The sequence below is a fragment of the Akebia trifoliata genome, chromosome 15 (genome assembly GCF_017979445.1).
Source record: "Akebia trifoliata isolate Shusen 1 chromosome 15, ASM1797944v1, whole genome shotgun sequence".
NCBI classification, from domain to species: domain Eukaryota; kingdom Viridiplantae; phylum Streptophyta; class Magnoliopsida; order Ranunculales; family Lardizabalaceae; genus Akebia; species Akebia trifoliata.
In genome coordinates this window covers 25,978,971-25,992,308 of record NC_141389.1, presented here as the reverse complement: position 1 = coordinate 25,992,308, position 13,338 = coordinate 25,978,971, and positions in this window count along the sequence as shown.

Sequence of the window (13,338 nt, the reverse complement as noted above, 5' to 3'; positions counted from 1 at the left end):
TCGACCTCGGCGTGGGATACACGGGGGGACATCTTGACGTAGTGACGTGCATTTTTATAAATGCATTTTTTCGAGATACGAGTAAAATGCATCTACGGATATGTGTATGTCACCACGTCAAGGTATACCCCGATGAAGTCACTCTAGCACGACTCAAAGAGCCGTAACATTCTTCTTACCAAAAATGTACCAAAGTCTAAATTACTAGTAAGTATAGTAACAAAAATCGGTGATTTTTCGAAAAACATGTGTTTAGAACGGTAATTGCATCTCTGACGTTTACAATAGTAAAAAAAACGCGTCTTTTTCATATGTAATAAAAGTCGTCGTTTCTATCCGACTTTTCCTTTTTTTCTTTTCTTCAGAGACTAAAATTTAAATGTGGGATTTGATACATAATAGAATTTGATAATTCATAAATGTAAAAAATATGGGATTTGATGATAATACCTTGATTTTATGAATTTTCATTATATATATATATATATATGTTTTTTTTCAAAATCCTTAATAATATGTTTTTATATATTTTATTTTGTTATTTTTTCTCATTTTTAACGGTTATTATTTTTTTTTTTTATAAGTTTTCTCTTGCCAATTTAAACCTGTATTCTAACCTTGTGACTATGCTAGTACAATTCCATTGGATTTACATGATGCGTATCTTGAAGACCATCCAAGGGGGAAAAAATGACTCTGATTAACTTAGAAGTTATTATATTGGAATAGTTAGATATGATGTACTATAATAAAGTCTAATGGGATGTTAAGATATTCCAAAAATAAGGATTGGATTGTATTAGTTTAAGGTTAAGATAATGTCATAGAAGATTTATCAATGCAAGATCTCTTCCCTTAATTTCTATTTAAACCCTTTTGTGATCATCAAATTATCAAGAGACGAAATCTAATTTTGGATTTTCACAATTTTATTCATTTCATGGTGCTTTGCGAAAATGACAGAATATTTTGCAAAAGTCACTGAATCAGACGTATTTTTTAAGAGTCGTGATAATATGACACCCCCTCCCCGTCCCCTTTGACACTCACCCCCATCATAGAACCGTAGATCATTTGCCTCAGGATATAGAAGAAAATATGTATGATTATGCATATCTTGAGGAAAATGATTTACGGTTCTATGATGGGAAATATTATGAGAAAAATCATATATGTAATTTTGTAATTTTTATTTTATTTTATTTATGAAATGATTATCTAATGTAAGGGTCAATATGTACTCATTTAACCAAAATCAAACCCAAATCAAATTGGAATAAAAAACTTTGGTTCTGATTCTCTTTTTATTGGAACTAATTAGAGTCAGGTCTAAAATGGAATCGAAACCGTTAGGTTCTATACGATGGGTACTCGTGGATACCTAGAAATTATTTTGTCATTTCTTTTTTATATTATAGATGATTCAAGATTTTCTTTTTATTTTAAAATTAATACATGTTATATAAAACTCTTCACTTTATCACATAAACTATGCATCGGAGCTAAAAGATTTTCTAATAATTTATTACTTGTAAAGAAGATAAATTTCAATTGCTTTTTTAAACAAATCATTAACATATAATTTTAGTAGTATAAATAATTACCAAGTTGAAACAACAATTAGATTTTTTTATTTTATTTTTTATATATAAGTTTTTCGTTGAAACTTAGAGGGCTGATGTGGGTTACCATTTGAACAAAACGACCATTAGTGAGGTTCAAAATCTTACTACATTTGTAAGGGAAGGTTTTCCCATAGATAATGTTCAATTTCACCTTCTTTAGGGTTTGACCCATTAATCTTTGGCCATCCTATACTCCAAAAATCAAATAATTTTTTTTTATATTTAAAGTCAACAGGATTAAGGTAGACCTAGATTAGTTACAACCGAAGAAACAGGACACCACAGACATCTTGAAATAAAACAGAGACAAGATTGCTAAAGACCAACTCACAGTCTAACTTAGAAACATTAATGCTTTCTGATCCATATCGTTTGAAAATAATAAATCGAGTTAATTTATATTTCTTATTAACAACTCTGAAACACATAGGCTTAGAATTCCTTTGTAAAATGGAGTCCCTGTCCCCAATATTTGTTTTTAATTAGATTAAATAAAGAGATATCTACCAAAAAAGTGATCAACTTTTGACAAATTTTAATAATTCCGGCCCACTATTCATTTAGTTATCAAAACATGAACGATAACAAATTCAGAAGTTTTTAACATAACTATTTAGTAGGTTTGAAGTGACAATTTCACTTTAAACCCGTGAGATTGCCACTTTAAACAATTGAAATAGTCACTTTGTCCTAATTTCTTTTTAACAAAAACGTGATCGTTCACATTTTGATAAATAAAATGAACAATGAGCCGGAAATGTAAATAACTCATTTTCAACTCACGAAATAGAAAATAGAAGACAAAAGAAGTAATTGTAAGACCCCTTTTCCCGACACTACACATCATATGATAATGTATAAATAAATGCATGTGAGATGTATATCAACTTCATGGTATTTGATAGATTCAAAAATGTTTTTTTTTTTTTTTTTTTTGGCTTTTTTTCTCTATGGAGGTACCATCACCATAAGGTCATAGCCACAAAGTAAGACCAAAATTATTCTCTTCTTTTCAAGTCCTTTTAAACTATTAAATCGTCGTAAACTATAGGTAGAGTTTATTATTGGATCCATATTATAGACATGTTATAAAATTTGTCGACATTGAGATGATTCGGACTACTTATCCTGACTTTGAAGTAGAATATGCAATATAGTCAATGTGAGTTATCCATCACATCGAATCATTTGAGATAAAAATAGAGATCGTTCGATGTATAGAAAATATCGGACAAATTTAACTTGAATGAATCAATTGGGAAATGAAACGAGATACTTGATTTTGAAACCATGATGTTGACGAAAAATATTGGACGGCCCAAAGTTAAAAGATGTCAATGATGTTGATTTTTCATGAATAAGAACACAAGGAGTTTGGCCAAATATTTATAATTTTTGTCGGCTTAGAGAGTGCGACACTTCGTAATTTAGAGTCATAAGTTTCATAGGGGAGATATTTTCATGTGATGGATCTTTTGATAGGTTCATTTTTTTATTCGAGTTGTTCTGGAGTGACCTCACGATTGTACCTAATATCACACTTTCTTGACGTGAAAGTGTGTAGGAACCATAGACACTTTTTCACTTGTATCTCGATGAAAATCATCTATGATTCCTATTCAATTCGACGTTAGGACAGTGAGATATAAGGTACAATCTTGAGGTTACTTCAACGTTATTCTTTTTATAATATAAATATTAAAAAGAAGATATTGCCGCCTCAAAATCCTAACCCAACTGGCCCATCTAGTGGTTGGGCCGACCAGACCAAATAAAAATGTTTAGGTCGGGACCATGGTTTCAAATCTTGTCCGAGACATCTCGGTCTCCTCCATGAACGGTACAGATACACATGGCATCTCAACTGTGCCATATCTCACAAGAGCAATAGGACGAGATTTTGAAAATGAAGCTTGTCCGAATCAGTAAAACTCGGCTGAGTCAACCGACATTTTGTATATTTTATTTAAAATAAATTATTTTATAAGAATTTAAATTCATATTATCTTATATAAAATATGATTTTATAACTAAACATCTCCTAATCTAATTTATTCTCTAAACAAATTATAATTATTTTTATATAAATATTTATGAATAAGTCATTGTTAACCAAGTTAAATGGTATATCTCGTCTGAGACAACTCGGTCTCATAAATGAAACGAGATGTCAAACCGAGTTTTGAAACCATGGTCCAGACAATCCTTGAATGGATTCAGGCCTCTTTATGGGCCTGGCTGGCTTGAAAAAATCTTTAGCCCACCTCGATTCCCTAAACAGTCCTAGTAATACTATAAAAAAACATAAAGAAAGAAAGGCAAAAAAAAAAAAAAAGAGTTTGATGGGCTTTCCGTAGGCCCATAATAAATTTGAGGGTACCTATGATTGTGGAAAATTAATTATCAACAGAAAAATGAATTTCTTGGAAAAATGACATGTGAAAGTGAATTCTTTTGAGAAACCGAATTTCATCGTTTGATTGCACTTAGGAAAATGTCTAAAAGAGAATTTGTTTTATTTTTGTGGTACGGATAATTGTGAGGGAATTATATTAGGAGGTTGGAAAACATTTTCCTACCCAGGATCGAAAATCTCTTTGACCACGAAAATGTTTCTCATGGATAACACAAAATAATACACTTGAAAATTGCATTTGCCAGGGAAAACGATTTTCCCTTAATTTTCATGCGCAATCATATATACCATAAAAGAGAAAAATATGAGACTAAAACAGAGGAGAAAGTTTTGAAATTTCATTTTCCATCAAAATTTGGAGTTAAAATTTATGGTTCAACCAAATAAGTAAAGGCACCCATTTATTAAATTCGATTTATAGTGAAAAAGAAAACCCTTTCTGACTCTTATTTACAATTTCCAAATTTCCAACAAATTAAAATTATCATTTCGTCCTCATGTATTTTTTGAATTTTTGACAACAACAGCTTCCCTTATGGTGAAAGTGAAATACTAATTTGGTAAAAAATAAAATTTTAAGGAGAGTTTGGGCCTGTTTTAGGCCCACATAATTTGGTAGACTTAGCATCTTTTCAGCTTGGCCCCCAATGGGCCTAACTAAGGAGTTTTTGAATTATTTCAACCTATATGTGTCTAACCTTTTATTTTGGTGAGGATTAATTGGGATTTTAAAGTGATTTTTTTGTGTGTTGCAAAGGTGATATTATAACCATTTTATTTGATGAGGAGTAATTAGAGTGCCACCCACTCTGCCTGAAAGCGCTTAGCAATTGGAATTAATGTAATAAGATGTTCAAACTCCGATCTCGATGAAGATCTTCCTCTTGATTCATGCAAAAAAGTCTAAAGATTAAAAGAGGTTCTCAATCAAAGACCCTCCGATGATCAAGATAGCAAAAATCGGGAATTATATAGATAGAGAACGAGTCAAAAGTCTTTTACCTGAGTGTTGGCTTCCTTATTTATAGATTATTGGTTTCATGTGCCCTTTTGGTGAACTTCCTTGTAAAGATTCTTCTAATCTTTCCTTGGTTTCTGTCTCTTTTCTGATCACGCAACTTTGTAATCTTACCCTTTGTACTTACGTATTAATCAAAATCTATTTTTAATTTGATTATGTTACGCTTCCTGGTAATTAAAATCCTTAAGACCTTGGAAGATCTTCTGTTATGATTTGAATTGATCTCTTCAAATGTTTCCTCACTTTTTCCTTTGTAAGTATGATTACTCAGCCAAGAATACCTTCAACAAGTGTTATTTTCTAACAACATGTCACTCTAGTCGAGTCCTCTCTAGGAATCATAAGAATTGACATGTGGAGGTCTTGACATAATTCACTTGTCAGTCACTTCAATTCTTATGCATGGATGAGTCAACACATGTCTATCTTGACTCAACTCATCCATGCGGTGATGGCCGCGTGGAAGTTTCTTACTGATCCACATCACCTTTTGTAATTATAAACCTACACATCATGAATAATGCCAATTGCTCGAACATAGTGTAAGAGTTTCGCCTGACATATTGCAATGCAAAGATAAGTTTAATCAGTGATGTATAGATATTAGATATGAGTCGAACCTACTTGCCAACTTAGCTATTTCTATATACGTCCACCAAAAGATCTTCATGTAGTCTTAGCTTATAAGACATATTACAAAGAGAGACGTTAAGCTTTTGTGCTAAGGAGAACAGAAAATTTACACCTCTAGTGACAATCTCTCCCATCAAACTCAGGCTCCTCCTCAATATGGAGGGCTGGTTCAAGAAAAATCTACTTTATATTAAGGTGCATAACATGGTTGGGCTGTTAATCATTTGGACTGTTAAACCCATAGTTTTAAAACTTGTCCGGTTGAGTCGAAACTAGGCCAACACTTCAAAACTCAAGTCAGCTCGTAAACTCATCCGAGTCAACTAAAAAATACACCGAATCATGTTAAAAACTCGACCAAGTTTTTCGGTTGTTTATGATATTTTATGTAGAACAAAAAAGATTGATTTAAATTATTTATAAATTTACTATATTTGAATTGACTTATCCATGTCAACTCAAAAGTAATTGGCTTCACTCGACTAGACGTGGTGGATATACAAGTTGAGTTTTAAAACTATTTATGTTTGCTCTCACTAAGAATCGAGTTATATTGATGGGAAAATTACTTAAAGGATCCTAGCAAAGGGAATTCTTTCTAATTAATTAGTCTCTAAGTTTTAGGGCTTCTCTTAATAGTTCAGTTAGTAAAACTTTTTTTTATAATTAGTCCCTAAACCTCACTCCCCAAATGTGCCCTAACCATTTGAATTCATCGTTTCATTAAAAATAATATGTTTTTGGCATCCTAATCAAGTTTCGGATCCTCCATTTCGACGTAAAAGATTTGAGAAGGAAGAAGAAGTCTTTTTCAAGCATTTGAAGACTCATGTAAAAAATTAGGATTTTTTAAAATCTTTGCTTCATTTTTTCAATGAAAATCGATCAAGGATGGTTCTTTAGGTTTGAAATAATTTAGAAAAGTTATTATGTCAAGTTTTTAGTTGATCTTTTCATGTGTTTTAGTCGAAAAAACTCGGAAAATGAAAAAAATATGGATTTTACCAGTGTCGAGTACACCAATTTTTATTGTTGAACTCGACATTTTTTAAAAATTGTTGAATTCAATAATAAAAAATATCAAACTTGACAATAAAAAATTGTGAGTTCAACAAAAAAAAATGTTAACCTCGACAATAAATAATAAATTAGTGAGCTCGACAATAATGAGGGACCATTGAATGGACTATCAAGCCAACACCCAAAACTTAGGTATTATTTAGAAAGAAATCCCTCCTTCGGAGTCCTTTAAGTAATTTTTTCTATATTGATTCGGTCTGACTAGTAGCCATGGTTTTTAAACTCGTCCGAGATCGAGACGTAGCGTCCGAGTTAACTCGGTATCAGAGCTAAACGAGACCAACTCACAAAGTCATTTTTTTGATCGAGTTTTATGACTCATGTGTAATTTTTTTATTTGTCTGACGAGACGTCTCAAACGTATTAGAAAACTCGTCCGAGACGACTCGGTATTGGAGCTGAACGAGACGAGACGAGATACCAAGTTTACAAACCATGCTAGTAGCTCGATCCGGTTTTTAAAAACCGAAAATAAATGGAGGATTGTCAAATTCTTTGTCCATCTGAAATTACGGTAAACTTTTACGATAGAAGGGTATTTTCGTCAATAGAAAAGAGAGGGGGACCGGTTTGGTTAAAAAAGCCACCGCTCACTCGAATCATCTTTTTGACCTTTACATCCCTTAGTTGGATAAAAGTGCAAAATTTTGTGGGACAATACACACTCAAACAAGCCTTCCATGTTGCTTTAGATAAGATGCTTAGACAATGGTGGGGCCTTCATAAATTATGTTACGCTCCTTTACATTGTATAAAGAATCTTGATAAAATGATATGTGCTATAATGGTAGATCTATATTCTTTGGGATACACAACTATACTTTTTATAAATATTGCAATTGTAAATCATGAGGAGTACAGATCTACGATTCTTGCACATGTCATGTCAAAGGAATCAATTGAGTATGCCATGTGAGGGAGTCATGTTATCATTTCTATCATATAAAGGAAAATGTTGGAATGACAAAAACTGAGACACAAAGGTGACAAAAATGATGCAGTGACGCACACATAACCGTAGATGTTTTTTACTTGTATCTCGCGGAAAAATATCTACAATAATGTGCACGACACCGTGAGTTTTTGTCACCCTTGTGTCACCTCAGCACGACTCTTATATAAACTCTAGTGTCATGTGCCTTAGAAATGACAATTTGGTGGTTTTAATTCAAATCTTGAGATATCTAGAATCGAGAATCCCCATATTTCTCAATCTTGATTTTTGACGATTTCATTTCTAAAATAAATGGAATCGGAACTGAAAAGAACTACGATCCATGGATACCTATCAGTTTCAGTTCTCTGATAAATTTTATTTTATTTTTAATTATGCTTACTCTCATTTCTTGTTAAAAATAGGTATTTATTGAGACCCCCTAAAATATTGCATTTTAAAAATGTTTAATATGGTGAGGATATCTCATTTATGGTAATAATCTATTTTACCAAATAAAAAACATGTTATACTTTCCTTTACATAAATTTATTTTTAAACCATATTTTAAAAAGAAAAATTGGAGTTGTCTTCACCTCTTCTTAATTCTTGTTCCTCTTCTTAAAAATGGTCAAAGATAAGAGACTACTAATGGCATTGATATGAAGTCACATAAATTTTTGAAAAATACCCCCACATTGATAATTTAAGTAAAAAAACCCCATAGAATTTGTGGAGTAAAGGTATCTATCTTCTAATTTAAAGTCTAACATTTGAGATGCTATTTTAAATAAAAGGCACACACGTTATATTGTTAAGAGCAACTCCAACGCAAATAGGCATATTTGCTAAACATTTTCTTGTGAAGAGTGAGTTTGCCTATTCAAGGATCTTCACTCTAATCATACTAGCTAAAATGACTCTCTAGAAATTCAACTACATTAAAATATTTTTCAACTGTCATCATTTTTTATTGCCAACAGGTGTGTGTGTGTATATATATATAGAGAGAGAGAGAGAGAAAAGAAAAAAAAACTCAATCTCTTCTTTTGCCTCTCCCACTTTCTCTCTCTCCAAAATATTTCAAACTAGAGAATAAGAGCTTGAGTGCATTTGAGTTTCGAAGGGATTTAACTATATAAAATGATAGTTGGGAGATGATATAAAGCCCAAGCCCTAGTGCATTGGAGTTACTCTAAGAAATTCCATTTGTTGTGACTTTTAGGCAAGTGCATCATCTTTGAGGTGACTTCAATTGTCCACACATGAATCTAAATTAAAGGTACTTTTTTTTATCAAACTTCGTGCAATAGCACTCGTAAATTTACAATGAATCATGATGATTTGAAAACATAAAAAATTATCTTCGAGCACTGAGAATGTACCTACAAAAACAATCCCATGTCCAAGTCATTAAAAAATACATTAGGAAGAATCTTTGATTGTCAAATTCTTTACCTATTTTCCCTTTTTATTGACTTTAGGAGCAAAATGATCATCCATGACCTTTACTCTTGGATTTTAGCCCCATATCATGTCAGTGGTGCTTGCCATGACATACATCCATAATTGCCAAGAGTGGTTTAGATATCCATTGCAATCGTAGGAATTGATCAAATGAATGCAACCAAAAAATCGTTTGTCTAAGTTCTGATTTTGAATCTATCAGATTAAGACGTTGAACTTAAGTATAATAACAAAAATCTGTGATTTTATGAACAAGCCGTGATTAAATCACAATTTTTTTCAAAAAGTCATGAAACTTTTGAATAATCACAATTAATCAACAATTTTTAAAAATAAAAAATTATGTGTTTTGTTTTGTTTTTTTTTTTTTAATTTCATTTTATCATTTAGTATATGAAGTACATATTTTTTTTTACACTTTTTATATGTTATATATATTTAAAATTTATCCGTAATTTTCCCAACTTTATCTATCTTTTTTCGAAGTTTTCTATTGCCAAATTATTCCCAAACCCCGACTTTATCATTATGAACTTAACATATAACATTTGACTCTAAGTATGGATTTGAAATCCTGATTTCTTATCTCGTATCTCGAAGCAACACATGTTATTCTAATTTATCCCCACACCCAAGAGACTTTTTCATCTCTTCTTTCCTATTTATAAGACCCCACCACAAAGACTTTAGAGATCAAAAATCAAACCTTGATCAAGGATTCATTTATAGTAAATGTGGGGGAGAATATTTGACTTTTGAGTCCAAGCCATCATACACGCCTAATTCTTCATTTTGTACCTAAAATATCAACAAAAGCAGCTTTCGACCCTTTATTACTGAAAATTGCAATTTTAAAAGTCCTTAATATTTTGGCCAACACACGAAAAGCACAAATCCTACACATTTTAGTTGATTTACACGCTTCAGCCAAATACCCTTTTTAAGTTTTTATTTTTTTATTTTTTTATTTTTAATCTTAATTACTTTATCATCTTTTTAGGTAAAATACAAGTGATTTGATCCGTATTACTTTAATAACATATTTAATTAGATCACAAAAGAGAAATGCCAAGACCACAAGTTAGCATCATAGACTAAAAGTGCACTGAGTCAGGCATAGTGACACAAATCACGATTTTAATACTTGTCAATCAAATCACGATTTTTCCAAAAATCATGAAATTTTTGAAAAAATCCTAGTTTATATATATAATCATGATTGATGATTTTTTTGAAAATAGTAGACTATTTTTGTTTTTAGCATTTTTAAGTATTATTTTTCATTTAATAGATCAGAATCTGATTGAAATCTTAGATCATAAACAATTTTGAATCAGATTCAGATGTACCACAATGCACTCTGAAAAAATTCTGATCCGAACATCTTTTAATAATTTTTTATTATTCATAATTTCATATAAATACATATAGATAAAATACTTTAGTCTTTTTGGTTTCCCTCTATATTTTTGAATTGGAAAGTGGATTTTTTTAAATTTTTGAATGATTTTATATTTTGAACATTGATAATTTCAAAATAAGGCATGTGTTAGGATTAGTTTCGGATTAAGGATGAAATGAAACAGATCTGATTCGATTCATATATTCATTAATTCTATCGAATCAGGTACATGTTTAAAAAAATTTGGATCGATATTAGAGTAGTATTGATCCAGTACCAAACCAATCCATTGCCAATCTTAGGCTTAAGAAACACACACATATGTTGGGCCTAACCTACTTAATTAAAATTGTATATTTTGAAATTTAAAATTATAGAGACATTTTCAGGGATAGAAATTAATGTTGTCTTTGTATTTACTCTTAAATGTATATATAATACTAAACATAAATATTATAAGTCATCGAAAACATTTTCTCTACTCTCACCCTTTCTACATCAAGCCAAATAAAAATAGTCGCCAGCCCACAACCAGTAAAAGACTAAAAAAAAAAAGACTAAAAAAAAAGAAAAAGAAAAAGTAGGCCTTTTAATTGACTTCCAAAGTTACATGTAATGTTTTAGAAGCCAAATCGAGGATCCTCTGTAGCACACGGTTCTTGTAGCATCTTGTAGCACAAATCCAAAGGATGAGAGAGAGTTATATTGAAAAAAAAAAAAAAACATCTCAACCTCTTCTTGTAATCGTGATTTAGATTTGATCTAAAAAAGATCATTTTTTTTTCTTCTTCCAAATTCATGTCTTTGAAAATGAACGGCTACTGAACACCCAATCTTTTAAGTGAGGGGATATAAGTGTATGACTAATGTGGTGCTCTTTCAATTGTTGGATCTTTGCTACAGGGTGCTACAAGGACCTTGAGCTACAGAGGATCTGCTTCCCCAAACCAAATGATGAGCTGAAGATTTATCAAATTAGTGGCACAGTGGTTGAATCCTGGTTCAATCAATATTTATGTAAATTTATATTTCTTAATTTACCTTTACTTACTTTTATGGAAAAATAAGATTCACAATATCAACTAGTTCACCAATTTAATTACATGATTTAGTTGAACCTGATCGCACCAATGGTCCCATTCAATTTTTAAAATACTTCAACAATAAGTATATTTGCACAATCTCTTGATTAATTTTAGAGCAAGCTCTTAGAGCCCATGGAGGCAATACGTCAGGTCCAAGCACATTTGAGGCTGTCATGAAGTTGTAGCATGGTTTCACCTGCAAAGGATTATAATGAACTCGAATTAGGTTAGTGTTATGCAATTGTCTTGCATTCTGTTTCTTTTTTAGGATTACTAAAACGGGAATTATGTAATATTTTCTTTTAATTTTTTTTTTCTTAGAATTTCTATTTTTGAGGAGATAGACACCTTTTAGTAACTTCTGATTTTATAAATAAAGATCTCTAAGATTGTAAAAACTACAAAGGTTTTCTTCTTCTAGGGTTCAAGAGATAAAGGAAGAGGGATGTACAAGGATTCTAGGGTTTGGGTTTGGGATTAAAACATTGTGTTTTTCTTGTATTATTTTGCTTTGATCTCTTAGTGAAAAATATTAGATTTGTCTGAGGACGTAGACAAGGGTGGAACCAAGATTTTTTGTTGGTGGGAGTTAATTGCTTACGATGGTTGACCAATAAACTCGATTTTCTTCTATACATATATTAGGTTTGTCACTGACCTAAAATCTTACTAAGTATTGTTGAGCTCACCTTGAGGCAACCAAAAGCATGATCTGATACCGTAGGGATATAGAGAAGAAAAAAAAAGTTGACGAACTTTGAATTTTTTTTTTTTTTTTGTTGATAAAGACTTATTTTCGATGTTGAATTTTAACTTTAAATTCAGAGGTTTAGTGGGATTTCAGTCGCCATTTTCAAGACCTTGGATCAAACTTAAAATTTAAAACAAAATTTGATTTTTTTTTTACTTCTTAATATAAGTTTTTCTATGAAATCTAGAGGGTTTGTGGTGTTGAATTGCATTCGTAATCCATTTGAGCTCAACGACCCTTAGTAAGGAAATTGTTTGGCTAATTTTTTTAAGAGTGGAGTGGCACTAGGTGCTTTGCATAACGTCAATTAGAAAAATACAAGATTATTTATAATATTTAAAGAGTAGGGGTTGATAATCGATTTTGTATTTTTTTTTTCAAAAAAATTAAGTGGGGGATATAGCCCCCACTAGTCCCTTCTTGGCTCTGCCCTTAGATGTAGACATCGTTATTGAATCACGTAAATCCTTATATATTTCATGTATTTTTTATTCTCTTTATTGCTTCGTTGCTTTTATAGTCCGATGAGGATTTAATTAGGATCCAACCAATTTCATAAATTTTTGGTTGAATCATTTATTTAGTTTATAAAGGTGTTGCAGAAACATGTCCTTGTCAATCATGTTTGCCCATCTTTTATCCTACATTGTCTAGCAAACAACCCCACCTTTTATATATCTTTTATAACACCTGACATTTTTTTTTTTTTTTTTACACCTTCATTTGTTAACAACAAATCCATTCTCCTTTTCTTCCTCCCACCATTTTTCTTCTCTGCAAGTCCCTCTCGCCTCTTCATTGCTCTCACCATGTCCTTGGACACCCAATATCCTCTTTTCTTCCTTACTCCCAAAACACCATTCCGCGTGTCAAGACTTCATTCTACAATTGTTCCATCTCACCATTGCCCAACCATATCGTGCG